This window comes from Macaca mulatta, chromosome 10 (assembly GCF_049350105.2).
Source record: "Macaca mulatta isolate MMU2019108-1 chromosome 10, T2T-MMU8v2.0, whole genome shotgun sequence".
NCBI lineage: Eukaryota > Metazoa > Chordata > Mammalia > Primates > Cercopithecidae > Macaca > Macaca mulatta.
Window position 1 is genome coordinate 86,286,832 of NC_133415.1, and position 16,597 is coordinate 86,303,428.

The 16,597-nt window shown below is 41.9% G+C and overlaps 1 protein-coding gene and 1 long non-coding RNA gene across 9 annotated transcripts in view; both read left to right on the top strand.

The window, feature by feature from the left end:
- Positions 1-16,597, top strand: part of CBFA2T2 (CBFA2/RUNX1 partner transcriptional co-repressor 2) — a 163,406-nt gene that overhangs the window by 32,354 nt on the left and 114,455 nt on the right. The gene's annotated exons all lie outside the window — the stretch shown is intronic.
- LOC144332097 (uncharacterized) lies at positions 912-15,841 on the top strand. The gene is made up of 3 exons (XR_013399848.1): positions 912-2,288; positions 2,604-2,696; positions 14,281-15,841. It is a non-coding gene; the product is annotated as an uncharacterized LOC144332097 (long non-coding RNA).

Consider the following 16,597-nt stretch of genomic DNA (forward strand, 5'->3'; position numbering starts at 1 on the left):
GTCTTTCTTAATGGGGAGACACTTCTCCAAGGATTTAAGTATAGGTTAAGTCAATTTAAGGCTCTAGGGGGACAAGGAAACATTTCTCAATTATAAAGTATACAACTAGGAAGAAATTCTTATTTTTCATATTCTGTTTATTTAGCATTATCCATTCATTTAGCATATTTACTGGTATTGACACTACCATGCTTATGAAGCTGTGATGGCTAGGGAGTAATGAGCTTGTTTTGCTAGTGTTATCTTCTATAAATGTTCTAAATTAAGTAGTTGGGGAAGTGGTTAATAACAACCAAATTTGTAATCTAGGATTGTTACACTCTAATCAATTCTTTTTAAATTTTTTCCTGACATTTATCTTGATATAATAATAACTCTCTGACATTATTATTGTAACTTAAAATTGTTGTATTTGTGTTTTGGGGATAAAAGGCATATTTTAGAATCCTATAGTTTAAAATGGTGTTGGTTTTAATCTGGGTGATAAGATGGAAATGCTGACCTGGGCTTGCCTGATCTACAGCTAACATTGTTCTAATAATCTGGGTGATAAGATGGAAATGCTGACCTGGGCTTGTCTGATCTACAGCTAACATTGTTCTAATAAACTGCATGGAGTCCAGGTGTTTTACTTTAACTGCAGTTGTACCATCTGTGGGAGCAGGTGGACAGATACTGTGTCATCAGGAAAACACAGCTGGTGAGACTAAGGAGAAGAGCTAATTGATTGCTTTTCCAGCTTGCTCCAGTCATATATACCTAAGGATAGCATTTACCTTGGCACAGGTGTTGCCTTTGGTCTGGATAATAACAGCAAAATTGAACAAAAACAAGATGTAAATTTGGGCTGCGTGTGTGTCTGTTTGTGTGTGTGTTTCTTGGTTGGCATTGGGAAAGATAATTTAAGGGTGTTTTTTTTTTTTTTTTTTAGTTTTTAGTTTTGTTTTTAGTTACTTGAAGATATTTCCAGCTCATTAACTTCTCTGAGAGAGTTCCTTGTAAGGTTACTTATAAATAGTCATATATATATATATATATAGTTTTATGTTATGGCAGGGAAGATCTGGGAAGTAAGCAAAAAGAGCCTTCAGTAAGGCAACATAGAACAAAATAGAGGTCACAGGTTCCATGCACTGAAGAATACTGAAGAATGGAATGGAAATAGAGGCTCCAGAGTCATAGACTCTTGGAAGGAAGACTAGAGTGCATTCATGACCCTCATCCTTAATTACTTCACAGGTGAGAAAACCAAGAGCTACAGAAAATAAGTTATTCCTCAGTACCAGGGCCTGGTTCCTTGGAGAATTGGGTTAAAATTCAAAATAACCTTCTCAAAAATTCTTTCAGAAATGAGTAGTGAAAGCCTGTGGATCAAATTCAGTGATAGTTAACAGAGAAACAGTAGCATAGATTAGCAGGCCAATTTAATGTAGGGAGCAACCACTAGTGTACATGATCTCAGCTCATCTGGTACTAACAAGTAAAAATGAACCTAGGCCAGCCACAGTGGCTCATGCCTGTACTCTCAGTGCTTTGGGAGGCCAAGGCGGGAGGATTGTTTGAAGCCAGGAATTCGAGACCATCCTGGTCAACATAGCAAGACCCTGTTTGTTAAAAAAAAAAAATTAAAAAAATAAAAATTTAGCCGGGCTTGGTGATCTGTGCCTGTAGTCCCAACCTACTTGGGAGGCTGAGGCGGGAGGATCATTTGAACCCAGGAGTTCAAGGCTGCAGTGAGCCATGATTGCACCACTGCACTGCAGCCTAGGCAACTGAGTGAGACCCTGTCTCACAAAACTAATAAATAAGTAAATAAATAAAGCAGAACCTGTATTACAGTGTTATTTTAGAAACAATTATACCATTAGGATGCGTGAAGAGAGCTAGTAGTTTTGCCTATCATACTTAAGGTTAACCTCTTCAGCTTAAGAGATATATGAGAGCAGCTTTTGAGAGGATTTAAAAGATCCCTAAAAAAAGAAAATCCAATGGAAAGGTTCAAAAACTTGTATCTGATGAAGAGAAAACATAGAGGTTTGATAAGCCTTTAAGGATTGTTTTGTAGAAGTTGGCTAGTTGTATACTTCTCCCTTTAGAACCGGACAGGAAGGGGCAAATTTACCTTAGCCATGGGGAATATAGGTATGCATTGTAGATTCTGGGTATGAGCAGCAGCAGTGCCACCTGGGAGCTTGTTAAAAATGCAGAATCTGGGCTCTGGCCCAGACCTACTGAATTTGCATTTTAGTAAGATTTCCCAGGTGATTTGTATGAACGTTAAAATTTGAGTCATATCGGCCGGGCGCGGTGGCTCAAGCCTGTAATCCCAGCACTTTGGGAGGCCGAGGCGGGCGGATCACAAGGTCAGGAGATCGAGACCACAGTGAAACCCCGTCTCTACTAAAAATACAAAAAATTAGCCGGGCGCGGTGGCGGGCGCCTGTAGTCCCAGCTACTCAGGAGGCTGAGGCAGGAGAATGGCGGGAACCCGGGAGGCGGAGCTTGCAGTGAGCCGAGATCGCGCCACTGCACTCCAGCATGGGCAACAGCGTGAGACTCCGTCTCAAAAAAAAAAAAAAAAAAAAAAAAAAAAAAAATTTGAGTCATATTGGGGTAAATCATAGGCCTTATTTTTATTTTATTTTTTTAAATATTTTGAGATAATCTTGCTCTGTTGCCCAGGCTAGAGTGCAGTGGTATGATCTCAGCTCACTGCAGCCTCTGCTTCCTGGGTTCAAGCAGTTCTCCTGCCTCGGCCTCCCATATATGTTTACAGCCTTACTCAATTAGATTTTAATTTCAAAGTCTATCTTAATTAAATAATAATTAAGATCATTCTTATTTTTCAAAAGCATTTTAAAAAATGGGGTTCTTATCTAGATGAGAGAGGTTTTACTCCATAGGGATCACAGTCTAGTGAGGACGTAGCCAATAAGCAAACAAATGTGTACTAAAACCCCAGGTGGGGATAAATACTTTTAAGAAAAATAAGCTAAGATTGGAGAGTCTTTTCAGTTTAAGAGCTAGTTTATTCCCTATGTGTTGTGTTTTTTGTTTTGTTTTCTTTTTTTCCCAGAGACGGAATTTCACTCTTGTCGCCCAGGCTGGAGTGCAGTGGCACGATCTCGGCTCACTGCAACCTCTACCTCCCAGGTTCAAGCAATTCTCCTGCCTCAGCCTCCAGAGTAGCTGCTATTATAGGCATGCACTACCACGCCTGGCTAATTTTGTATTTTTAGTAGAAACAGGGTTTCTCCATGTTGGTCAGACTTGTCTTGAACTCCTGACCTGAGGTGATCTGCCCGCCTTAGCCTCCCAAAGTGCTGGGATTACAGGCATGAGCCACCATGCCCGGCCAGTGTGTTTTTTTTGTTTTGTTTGGTTTTGGTTTTGGTTTTTTTAGTTTTTAATAGTTATCACTTGTAGGTGGGTTTTAGAGCAGACTTCGGTTGTTTTTTTTTTCCTCTTTTTTTGTTTTCTCATGTTTTTAGACTTCAGTTTTCAGGATAAAAATATGTACAGGTTTTAAAATTATTATTTATGTACAGGTTTTAAAATTATTATTATTAAAATAATTATCTGTAACTCAGTGCCTGGCACATAGTTGACATTTAACTAGGAGTGTTTCGTAATAAATCTTAAGTAAGAGCTTAAGAAAATCAACACTGATTGTTACCTGTCACAAGTCACGTGGGCTGAGATTTTCTGGCTAGGCAGGAAAGAAAGAACTAAAACTCCAATCTTTTGTTCTCTTTTTCATATTATTATGATTTTTTGATTCTGTGGATTCCAGAATCAGAGTTTGAACAGAGAAGTGGTTCCCATACTTTGTAGCATACCAGATGGGTATGGTTTTGGAATAATGAAGGGGCTTTCAGACTGTGGGTTCTTGAGTGATTTGTAACATGTCTCCTTCTTTGTAGTTGTTTTTCTTGGAACTTGCCTAGATGGGCATGCCATGAACTTGCTAAGGTTGTTCTCATTTTCAAATAAAATAATTTTGTTGCAATTTATTTTTAGGATTAAAAAAAAAAAATCCAGATGTTCACTTACATACATAAGAAGACAAACCAGGATCAATCTTAATAGGAGAGAGGTATACATGTAGAGGGGAGTTAACTTTGTGCTTGCTATGAAATGAGCTGGTTGATTTGCACTCAGGTAATAGTATGGTAAGGTATATTTTTTTGGTTAATATGAAAAGAAAATGTGTATATGTATGACTGCTGTATATGTCAGAAAATGTGACAAATTGTTTCTTTTTTTTTTTTTTGAGATGGAGCCTCACTCTGTCGCCCAGGCTGGAGTACAGTGGCATGATGTTGGCTCACTGCAACCCTTGCCTCCTGGGTTCAAGCAATTCTCCTGCCTCAGCAGGAGAGTAACTGGGCTTACAGGTGTGTGGCACCATGCCTGGCTAATTTTTGTATTTTTTAGTGGAGAAGGGATTTCACCATGTTGTCCAGGCTGGTCTTGAACTCCTGACCTCAAGTGATCCACCTGCCTTGGCCTCTCAGAGTGCTGGGATTACAGGCATGAGCTACCTCATCTGGCCACTTTTTTTGTAAATGGCTTTGTTGAGATATAATTCATATACCCTACCTCTTTTTTTTTTTTTTTTAAAGAGAGAGAGTTTCACTCTTGTTGCCCAGGCTGGAGTGCAATGGCTCAATCTTGGCTCACCACAACCTCCGCCTCCTGGATTCAAGTGATTCTCCTGCCTCAGCCTCCTGAGTAGCTGGGATTACTAGGCGTGTGCCACCATACCCGGCTAATTTTGTATAATTTGTAGAGATGGGGTTTCTCCATGTTGGTCAGGCTGGTCTCGAACTCCTGACCTGAGGTGATCCACCTGCCTCGGCCTCCCAAAGTGCTGGGGTTACAGGTGTGATCCACTGCGCCCGGCCTTACCCTGCTTCTTTAAGGTATACAATTTAATAGTTTTTAGTATGTTGACAAGGTTTTATAACCATCACTGCACATGGTGCAGTGAATATTTATATCACTCTGAAAAGAAACCCCATACCCATTAACAATTACTGTCTATTTTTCCTTTTCCCAGTCCTTAATCTCCTGGAGTCTTACTTTGTCACCCATACTGGAGCACAGTGGTATGGTCACAGCTCATTGCAGCTTCGACCACCTGGGCTCAAGCAGTTCTCCCACCACAGCCTCCCAAGTAGCTGGAACCACTGGCACATGCCACCATGCCTGTGGCCAGTTTTTAAATTATTTGTAGAGACGAAGTCTCACTTTGTTGCCCAGGCTGGACTCAAACTCGTGAGCTCAAGTGATCCTCCTGCCTTGGTCTCCCAAAGTGTTGGGATTACAGGCGTGAGCCACTGCGCCTGGCCACGTAGTCTACTTTCTGTCTATGGATTTGGCTTTGTGTTTTTTATTGGTGATTTTTATTGGTGATTGACCTCCAAGCTGAAGTGCTGTCTCCTGTTTCCAAGAGCTAGAAAGCTGTGCTGTACTTTAGAGGAAAATATATTAAATAAGCTTTGTTCAAGCTGTTTGACATGTTAATGAATCCTCCTGCCTTGGCCTCCCAAAGTGCTGGGATTACAGGCGTGAGTGCCTGGCCTTACATATATTTTAAATAAGGTGTTACACTATGTAATTCATCTGTGTAACCCAAAAGCACTGTATCCCTAAGGCTATTGAAATTTAAAATAAGTAAATAAATAAGGTGTCTTTCTTCAGAAACACATAGAAAAGAAGGTATGTACAGATGATGTATTGACAAAAATGTGACTAGAGGCTCATAGAAACCTAACGTGTGTTTTCCTCCAGGAACAAAGGTTCAGGATTTGCCAGTTCAACGTTTGTGGCAATAAAAAGAATCTACTATAACACATTTTGTTTAATCATTCATGAGTTGCTAGATTTGTGACCTGTTTTCATTTTTTGGCTATTATAAATAAAGTTGCTATAAATATTTGTTTACTGGTTTTTATGTGGACACGTGTTTTCATTTCTCTTGGGTATATACCCGGGAGTGGAATTGGCTAGGTCAAATGGTAATTCTATGTTTAACCTTTTGAGTAATGGCTAGGCTGTTTTTCAAAGTGACCACACCATTTTAGATTCTCACCAGCATTGTATAAGGGTTCCAGTTTTCCCACTCCCTCTGCCAATCCTTTTTATTTTTATTTTTATTTATTTATTTATTGTTTTGAGACGGAGTCTCGCTCTGTCGCCCAGGCTGGAGTGCAGTGGCCGGATCTCGGCTCACTGCAAGCTCCGCCTCCCGGGTTTACGCCATTCTCCTGCCTCAGCCTCCCGAGTAGTTGGGACTACAGGTGCCCGCCACCTCGCCCGGCTAGTTTTTTGTATTTTTTAGTAGACACGGGGTTTCACCGTGTTAGCCAGGATGGTCTCGATCTCCTGACCTCAAGATCCGCCCACCTCGGCCTCCCAAAGTGCTGGAATTACAGGCTTGAGCCACCGCGCCTGGCCCCTTTTTATTTTTTTTTGAGACAAGGTCTCGCTTTGTCACCCAGACTGGAGTGCAGGAGCGGGATTTCAGCTCACTGCAGCTTTCACCTCTTGGGCTCAAGTGATCTTACCACCTCAGCTTCCTGCGTAACTGGGACTACAGGCACATACCACCACGCCCAGCTAATGCTTTTGGTTTTTAGTAGAGGCTGCTCTCGAGCCTCCCAAAATGCTGAGATTATAGCCGTGCTGGCTCTGTCTTTTTCATTATTGCCATCTAGTAAGTGTGAAGTGGTATCTTGTGGTGGTTTTGGTTTGTATTTCCCTAATGGCTAATGATGTTGAACATTTTTCATGTGCTTATTGGCCATTTGTATATCTTTGGAGAAATGTCTATTCAAATTACTTGCCCTAGAGATAGCTTTTATTTTATTTATTTATTTTTTGAGACGGAGTTTTGCTCTTGTTGCCCGGGCTGGAGTGCAATGGCTCGATCTCGGCTCACTGCAACCTCTGCCTCCTGGATTCAAGCGATTCTCCAGCCTCAGCTTCCTGAATAGCTGGGATTACAGACATGGGCCACCATGCCCGGCTAATTTTGTATTTTTAGTAGAGACGAGGTTTCTCCATGTTGGTTAGGCTGGTCTTGAACTCCCGACCTCAGGTGATCTGCCCCCCTCAGCCTCCCTAATTGCTGGGATTACAGGCTTGAGCTAGCACGCCTGGCCGGAGATAGCTTTTAAAGACACCAAAACATCTGTTTGATGAATACATTTATTTTACAGCAAAACTGAAAGTTTGTTGAACACCCAAATTCAGTATGATAAGTTAGCTTTTTATAGGATACTGATAGGTTATTGTGGGTATTCCAACCTTGTTCAGCAAGGCCAAATTTTCAAAAAGAAAATTTAGATTTATTACAATAAGGGAAGTATATATCTTTTTTATTTATTTATTTTTTTTGAGACGGAGTCTGGCTCTGTCACCCAGGCTGGAGTGCAGTGGCGCGATCTCGGCTCACTGCAAGCTCCGCCTCCCGGGTTTACGCCATTCTCCTGCCTCAGCCTTCCGAGTAGCTGGGACTACAGGCGCCCGCCACCTCGCCCGGCTAGTTTTTTGTATTTTTTAGTAGAGACGGGGTTTCACCGTGTTAGCCAGGATGGTCTCGATCTCCTGACCTCGTGATCCGCCCGTCTCGGCCTCCCAAAGTGCTGGGATTACAGGCTTGAGCCACCGCGCCCGGCCGGGAAGTATATATCTTAAGCTATATTTCCATGTGCTCTATGAAGAGAGGAAGTTAGCAGTTGGTGTGATTGGAAGCCTCAGAAAGATCTCTTACTTCTATCTCTTCCTCACCTGGCTTGCATTGCAATATTTAGGGTAAGAGTCACAGACATACTCGGGTGCATTTGAATGATGGTCTAAGCAGATCTCTACACCTGTCATTATCTGGGTTTGTGATCATTCCAGTGTTTCCTAAGTTTATAGGCTGAATTGGCAGTAAGTGACTTTTGTTCCAATCCTCAGCTGCATTACAAATACAAGACAAGACTATGTTGAAATAGCCACCTGTAAGTATGTTTAAAGTTTTGTAAACCCAGAAGCCTTTTAAAAAAGCATTGTTCTTCTTAATCTCTTAATTAAAGTTTTTTAAAATCACATATCACTTAATTTTGTTTGTGTGTATTTTTGTTTGTTTGTTTGTTTTTTGGGATGGAGTCTCACTCTGTCACCCAGGCTGGAGTGCAGTGGTGTGGTTCCGGCTCACTCCAACCTCCATCTCCCAAGTTCAAGTGATTCTCCTGCCTCAACCTCCTGAGTAGCTGAGATTACAGGGCTGTGCCACCAGGCCTGACTGATTTTTTTTTTTTTTTGAGATGGAGTCTTGTTCTGTTGCCCAGGTTGGAGTGCAGTGGTGTGATCTTGGCTCACTGCAACCACTGCTTTTCGGATTCAAGCGACTCTCCTGCCTCAGCCCCCCAAGTAGCTGGTGTCACAGATGCGTGCTACCACGTCCAACTGATTTTTGTATTTTTAGTAGAGACGGCGTTTCACCATGTTGGCCAGGCTAGTCTCAAACTCCTGACCTCAGATGACCTGCCTGTCTCAGGCTCCCAAAATGCTGGGATTGCAGGAGTGAGCCACCTCTCCTGGCCCTAAGTGTTTTTTTGTTTTGTTTTTATATTTTAGTAGAGACAGGGTTTTGCCTTGTTAACCAGTTTAGTCTCAAATGCCTGACCTCAGGTGATTTGCCTGTCTCAGCCTCCCAAAACGCTGGGATTAGAGGTGTCAGCCTCCTCTCCCATCCTGATTTGTATATATTTTATGTTGTTTTGTTTTCTCTTTTTTCTTTGCTGTATTATTATTATTATTTTGAGATGGGGTCTTGCTATGTTGTCAAGGCTGGTCTCCAACTTCTGGGCTCAAGCAGTCTTCCCACCTCAGTCAGCTGAACAGTTGGGATTGCAGGCTTATGCCACTATATCTGGCTGAAGTGTTGGTTTTTCTTTTCTTTTTGTAGAGACAGGGCCTCACTCTGTTGTCCAGGCTGGTCTCAAACTCCTGGGTTCAAGCAGTCCTCCCACCTCAGCCTCCCCAGTAACTGGGAGTACAGGCTCTCGCCTCTATACCTGGCTTAAGGGTTTGTTTTCTGATTCTTCAGAGTTTATTTCTCTCAGATCTGGAGACTGTGATATGTATAAGACAAGTTTCCCATGTCTTAAGAAACTTGATAGCTAGTAAGAGAGGTAAGGCCTGTGAACTCAGGTAACTAATCCAAACAGAAAGACAGATGAAGATGAGGACATATGAGTAAAATAAGAAAGTGATCAGTAAAGGTTGCATGTGGAAAATGTTGTCTGAATCATTCCTTGAAGAATTGCCTTCAATGTGATATAGAGAAGAGCAGATCATGACCGAAATCCAGACCTTTTGACTGGCTTGATTATGTGGTAGGCTATTTTTCTCTCTTTTTTGAATCAGAGGATCCCAGATGAGGGCTTTATTATCAGCCTTTGACTCAAGTCTCATTTATATTCCCGTTCCCAGCCCTTGCGTGTGGAATCAGGGATATGGCTTAAGTGCCCTTTTAAGCTGCTCTGTACCTTTTTGCTAGTTATGTATATATAAAAAACTATGTTAACCTGCCTTAAAATGTCCACTCGTGTGTGTGTGTGTGTGTGTGTGTGTGTGTGTGTGTGTGTGTGTATTGTGTAGAGATGGGGTCTCACCATGTTGTCCAGGCTGGTCTTGAACTCCTGGGCTCAAGCAATCTGCCCACTTTGGTCTCCCAAAGTGTTGGGATTACAGGTGTAAGCCACTGCGCCAGGCCTAAAATGTCAACTCTTGGTTGAGAATGAAGGCTAATTTGCCCAAGAACCAACTTAATCCATCTGTTCCAGCCAGTACCAAGTTCTGGGCTCATGGTGCTACCAATTGGCTGGTGTGAGGAAGTGTTTAACCTTTTTCTTTTCCTTTTGGGAGTTTGCACTACCCATGGACTAGTTATTTTTACCTTATGACATTTTCTCGCACATTCGTGTTCTCCTTTGGTAACCTTCCATCAAGCCTCTTTCAACTCTGGTTTAATTAGTGCAGGAGCTCTTTCCATCTCTTTTCTTTACTTTGTTCTCTTTGTAAGTTATAAAAAAGACAAGCCAGGCAGGGTGGCTCACGCCTACAATCCCTGCACTTTTGGAGGCTGAGGCAGGTGAATCTCTTGAGCCCAGGAGTTTGAGACCAGCCTGGGCAACACAGCGAAACCTTGTTGTCTTTACAACAAATACAAAACGTTAGCTGGGCCTGGTGACATGCCACACCTCGGGAGGCTGAGATGGGAGGATTGCTTGAGACCCTGTCTTTAAAGAAAAAAAAACTAGGCATAAGATTACTTCTAGTGTCTTGTATCAAGAAAGAAGAAAGCAGTAATATATATATATATATTTTTTTTTATGAGATGGAGTTTTACTCTTGTTGCACAGGCTGGAGTGCAATGGTGCAATCTAGGCTCACTACAACCTTCCTCTCCTGAGTTCAAGGAATTCTCCTGCCTCAGCCTCCCAAGTAGCTGGGATTATAGGTGTGCGCCATCACGCCTGGATAATTTTCTGTATTTTTAGTGGAGACGGTGTTTCACCATGTTGGCCAGGCTGGTCTCAAAAGTCCTGACCTCAGGTGATCCACCCGCCTCGGCCTTCCAAAGTGCTGGGATTACAGGCTTGAGCCACCTCGTCCGGCCTATTTTACCTTATTTTTTATAGAGATCGGGTCTCCCTATGTTGTCCAGGCTAGTCTCGAACTTTTGGACTCAGGAAAGTGGCCTCTGAAAGTTCTGGGATTATAGGCACGAGCTATCACACCCAGCCTCTTTGTTTCTCTTTTGTATCTTGTTCAGTCTCTGAATCTCCTTAAGGCTAGCTTCACCTCTGGTGGCAAAATGACTAAAGCTACATGTCCTTATACCTCACTGTCATAACGAGAGCATGAGAGGCAATGCTTGGCTTTCCACGTAGGAGTCCAGCCAAATAGCCTGATTGAACCAGCTTTTAGATCTCATGCCCATTATTTTTTTTGAAACAGAGTCTCACTCTGTTGCCCAGGCTGGAGTGCAGTGGCACAATCTCGGCTCACTGCAACCTCTGCCTCCTGGGTTCATGTGCTTCTCCTGCTTCAGCCCCCCAGGTAGCTGGGATTACAGCCATGTGCAACCACGCCGGCTAATTTTTGTATTTTATGTAAAGACGGGGTTTCACCATGTTGACCAGGCTGGTCTCGAACTCCTGACCTTAAGTGATCCGCCCGCCTCCGCCTCCCAGAGTGCCGGGATTACAGGCGTGAGCCACTGCTTCCGGCCACATGCCCGTTCTTGACCTACTTGTGGGAAGCACTGTAAAAGCGCATGAACAAAGTGCAGTGGGTGTTCCATGAAAATAAAGATGGAGCCGGGCGCGGTGGCTCGCACCTGTAATCCTAGCACTTTGGGAGGCCGAGGCGGGCGGATCATTTGAGGTCAGGAGTTGGAGATCAGCTTCACCTACATAGTGAAACCCCATCTTTAGTAAAATACAAAAATTAGCCGGGTGTGGAGGCGAGTGCCTGTAATCCCAGCTCCTGTAATCCAGGTTGAGGCAGGAGAATCGCTTGAATTTAGGAGGCGGAGGTTACAGTGAGCCGAGATCGCGCAATTGCACTCCAGCCTGGGTGACAGAGCAAGACTCCGTCTCTAAATAAACAAACAAACAAATAAATAAGGCTTCTAGTTGCAGTAGCAGGGAAGAATTGAGAGCAAGGGTTTAAGGACTAAATGCAGGGTGCAGTACAGTGTCAGTGTCAGCGTGCAGTGCTCAGGAAATATTTGTTGAAGGGGAAGAGTATGCTTTTTCAGTCCAAGGTGGAAACATGAAGGAAACTGTAAGCAGACTGATCTAGACCACAGTTTCAGGTATAGAGGGGAGCGTTAACTAAAGTTCAGAGCGGGGAAAGCACAGGGTGCTTACAAAATGGCAAATGCTGTCATTTAGGCCGGAATCTGACTCACACACTGTTAACTGTATATCCTCTTCATATGTGTTTAGGATTTTGAAATGCATTTTTGTTGGATTATTGCCCCACTGGATAAAACAGTTCAGATCTGTTGCAGTTTCACATTTGAAACTACTTTCATTCTGGAGTCCTTATTCTTGGACCTTCCTAATAATTTCCGTGGTCACACTGGGCCTGATCTCTTCCTGTGCTAAACGAAAGCACACAATCACAAAACTGTGTAGACATAAATGAGAGGCATATGGGAGTGGTGTAAAAGGAACTCAGAGTCTTAATATGCCTGGGTGGGCGAGCTAAACTAATAGCTCCCAGCAGTTTTTCTGAATCAGACATTGTGGAGCCAGGAGTCTAGCATTTGGAATTCCACTGCCTGTGCAAAGGGTCTGTCTTTTATCCTCCAAACCACCATTTGTTAACTGGCTAATGACCCAGTGGACCTGTTGACAACAAAGGAGGGAAAGCTGGCAAAGATCAAGTTAAAAGGAAAAAGAAAAGTTCAAAGGTAGGAAAGTAAGAAAAAAAAGGGTTTAATCGTATCTTCACCTACTCTTTATTTTTTAACAATTTATTGTGGGGAATTTTGAACATACACAAAGTAGATGGAATAATGTAGTGACCTCCCATGAACCTATCACCCCAGCCCCAATAAGCTGCAGTTACCAGACTTAATGAAGGGAAACCAGAACTGTGGGATGAGGCTTAGGTTTGGTTTCCAGACCTCTCTAGGCCTTGTCACTTTTGGCCTTATCCCATCAAACACCTCTTTTCCCTATTTTTAGCACCTAGTGTGCACAGAACACTGCGTTTAGGCTTGTGATGAGTATGACAGTACTTAACCTCTAATAGATTAAGGAAATAACTGTTACTGTTCAAGTATGGTTTTGAGAGCAGAAAAGTGTAATTCTGTCAAAGGTGCACAATGAAGAGGGGACCTAGGAAGGCATTATTGAGAAGTTGACGTTTGAGTTTACAGCAGAAACGTTGGGCAAGGGTTAAGGAATGATCTCTGAGATGGCAGCATACCTGATCTACTAGCTCTTTTTCACCAGGCTATTCAGAGTTTGACATTTATGTTACATTTATAAAAAGGTATATTTTAAGTGTGGTTTTTCTTTTTGCTTTAAGCAACTGAGACATGTAAGTCAATTTCAGATATTTTCTGCTAAACCGTGTATCTCTTTGAATGTTCACTATCAAGGTGAATTATACAAGGTGTGTTAGATCCTTTTAACGTTTCAGAGCAACCTAAACTAAGTTTGAATGTCTCGTTTAACACTGTGAGAGGATGTATCTTGTCTGCATCTTGTGTTTCAGTTGTATTTATCAGTGAAATACGTCAGGGGAATATTCTGACTTGCAGTTTAAAAAGCTAACAGGCCTAGCGGAATGCTCCACAAAATAGTATATTTTGTATATGGCATGGTGTTATAGATTAATTAGCTATTGTGCTGCCTGGCACCATCTTCTGCCTTGTGCTGTCTTGTGCTGTTTCTCAAGGAGTGATTCCTCTTTGTGTTTTAGAATGATGTTTCTCACTGCCTACAGATGATGTCCATTTGGTTGATTTCACTGTCATTTCATACACAGCTGTTTCAAACTGCGTGGAATCCTCAGAGAACTACACTCCCCTTCCTGAACAAACAGTGCTTCCTGCATTTTCTTCTTAAACTTTTATCCCTTTCCCCCCTTTACATATACTTTTGTTTTATTCTTTCATTAAAAAAAAAATGAGGTATAACTGACTTACAATAAACTACATATACATAAAGTGTACGGTTTGCTCAGTTTTGGCAGGTATACCTGTGAAATGATCACTGCAATCAAGATAGTCAACGTATCGTTCACTCCATGAAGTATCCTTGTGCCCCTTGGTAATCTCTCCCTCCCATGCGCCCCCTGCCCTGTCTCCAAGCAAACACTGATCTGCTTTTAGTCGCTATAGATTAGTGCTCATTTTATATAATTTTACACATATATGTTTTATATAGATGAAATCATACAGTATGCACTCCTTCCATCCTTTCTTCCTTTTTTGGTCTGGTTTCTTTCATCCAGCATAATTATTTTAAGATGTATGTATCAGTAGTTTATTCCATTTTATTGTTGAGTAGTATTCTGTTGTATGGATATATCACATTTGTTTATTTGCCTGTGGATAGATGTTTGAGTTGTTTCCAGTCTTTGGCTATTACAAATAAAGCTTCTTTGAACATTCATATATAAATGTTTATATGGACATATGCTTGCTTTTGTCTTTTCTTTTTAAAAAAAAAAAAAGATGGGGACCGGGCATGGTAGCTCATGCTTATAATCCCAGCACTTTGCAAGGCCGAGGCGGGCAGATCACCTGAATGTCAGGAGTTCAAGACCAGCTTGGCCAACATGGTGAAAACCCATCTCTACTAAAAATACAATTAGCCTTCTGTGGTGATGTGTGCCTGTAATCTCAGCTACTCAGGAGGGTGAGGCTGGAGAATCACTTGAACCCTAGAGGCTGAGGTCGCATTAAGCCAAGGTTGCAGTGAGCCAAGATCATGCCACTGCACTCCAGCCTGGGCGACAGCGCGCGACTCCATCTCAGAAACAGCAACAACAAATAGAGATGGGGTTTGAGCCCAGGCTGGTCTCGAACTCCTGGGCTCAAGTGATCCTCCTGCCTTAGCCTCCCAAAGTGTTGGGATTACAGGTGTTAAACCACTGTGCCCGGCCTCTTTTTCTTTTGTAAATACATAGGAATGGTGTGGCTGCATCATATGTTTTCCTTTGTAAATACATAGGAATGGTGTGGTTGCATCATATGTTTTAACTATTTAAGAAATTGCCAAACTTTTTCTAAAGTGTTTTCAGGTACTTACCATCTATATATCTTCTTTGGTGAAACATCTGTTTAAATCTTTTACCCATTTAAAAAAATTATGTTGTTTATTTTCTTGCTGTTGAGGTTTTTTTTTTTTTTTTTTTTTTTTTGAGACAGAGTCTCACTCTGTTGCGCAGGCTGGAGTACAGTTGCATGATCCTGGCTTGCTGCAGCCTCCACCTCCTGGGTTCAAGTGATCCTCAGCCTCCTGAGTAGCTGGGACCACAGGGATGTGCCACCACACCCAGCTCATTTTTGTATTTTTACTAGAGATGAGTTTTCACCATCTTGGCCAGGCTGGTCTTGAACTCCTGGCCTCAAGTGATCCGTCCACCTTGGCCTCCCAAAAGTTCTGAGATTATAGGCATGATCCACTGCCCCCAGCCTTCCTGCATTTGAGGTTAAGGTTTTTTAAAATCAGGTTTATGCTTTGCAAATATTTTCTCCCAATGTAGTACTTGTCTTTCTATTTTCTTAACAGTTTCTTTTAAAGAATAGAGCTTAAAAGATTTTTTGTATCTTTTTAGCTTTTGTAGCTTTTGTTGGATCTCAGGAATCTGCCTAACCCAAGTTCACAAAGATTTTCTTGTATGCTTTTTTCTGGAATTTCTATAGTTTTTAGATTTACATGTAGATCTAATATTTTAATACATGGTATGATATATTAAGGATCCAAGTTCAGTTTTTTACATACGAATATCCAGTTGTTTTACTACCAGTTGTTGAAAGGACTAATTTCTCTACTGGATTGTCCTTGTACCTTTGTCAAAAATCGGTTGTTTATATATCTGTGGGTCTGTTTCTGGACTCTGTTCCATTTATATGTTTACCTTATCTTTATGCCTGTACCACACTGTTTTACTATAACTTGAAATGAGGTAGTGTTAGTCCTCTAGCTATATTCGTTTTCAAAGTTGTTTTAGGTAATCTAGGTTCTTTGCATTTCCAAATAAATTCTAGAATTAGCTTCTCAGTTTCTTTAAAAAAAAAAAAAAAAAAAAACAGCACGTTGGGATTTTGATTGGGACTACATTGAATCTGTTTGAGGGAAGAGCTGACATCTTAACAGTTTAGGAGAGATACAAATTAACAAATTAAGTTAATTTAGTGATTTTATCTTAATTAACTTTTCTCAGTAGTATTTTTGTGTTTTTCCTGTACAGGTTTTATGTCTTTTGTCAAATTTTTCTCTTAGTATTTCACAATTTTTGATACTGTTTTAATTTTTTCAAAATTTCAATGTTTGATCATTGCTACTATGTAGCCATGCAGTTGATTTTTGTATATCAATCTTGTATCCTGCAACTTGGCTAAATTCACTTATTTTAATAGCTTTTTGGGGAGATTCCATTGGATTTTCTTTTTTCTTTTTTTTTTTTTTTGAGACGGAGTCTCGCTCTGTCGCCCAGGCTGGAGTGCAGTGGCGCGATCTCCACTCACTGCAAGCTCCGTCTCCCGGGTTCACGCCATTCTCCTGCCTCAGCCTCCTGTGTGGCTGGGACTACAGGCGCCCGCCACCGCGCCCGGCTAATTTTTGTATTTTTAGTAGAGACGGCGTTTCACCGTGTTAGTCAGGATGGTCTCGATCTACTGACCTCATGATCCGCCCGTCTCGGCCTCCCAAAGTGCTGGGATTACAGGTGTGAGCCACCACGCCCGGCCAAGATTTTCTTTTTTCTTTTTTTTTGAAGTGGAGTCCCGCTCTGTCACCCAGGCTGGAGTGCAGTGGCCCAATCTCAGCTCACTGCAACCTCTGCC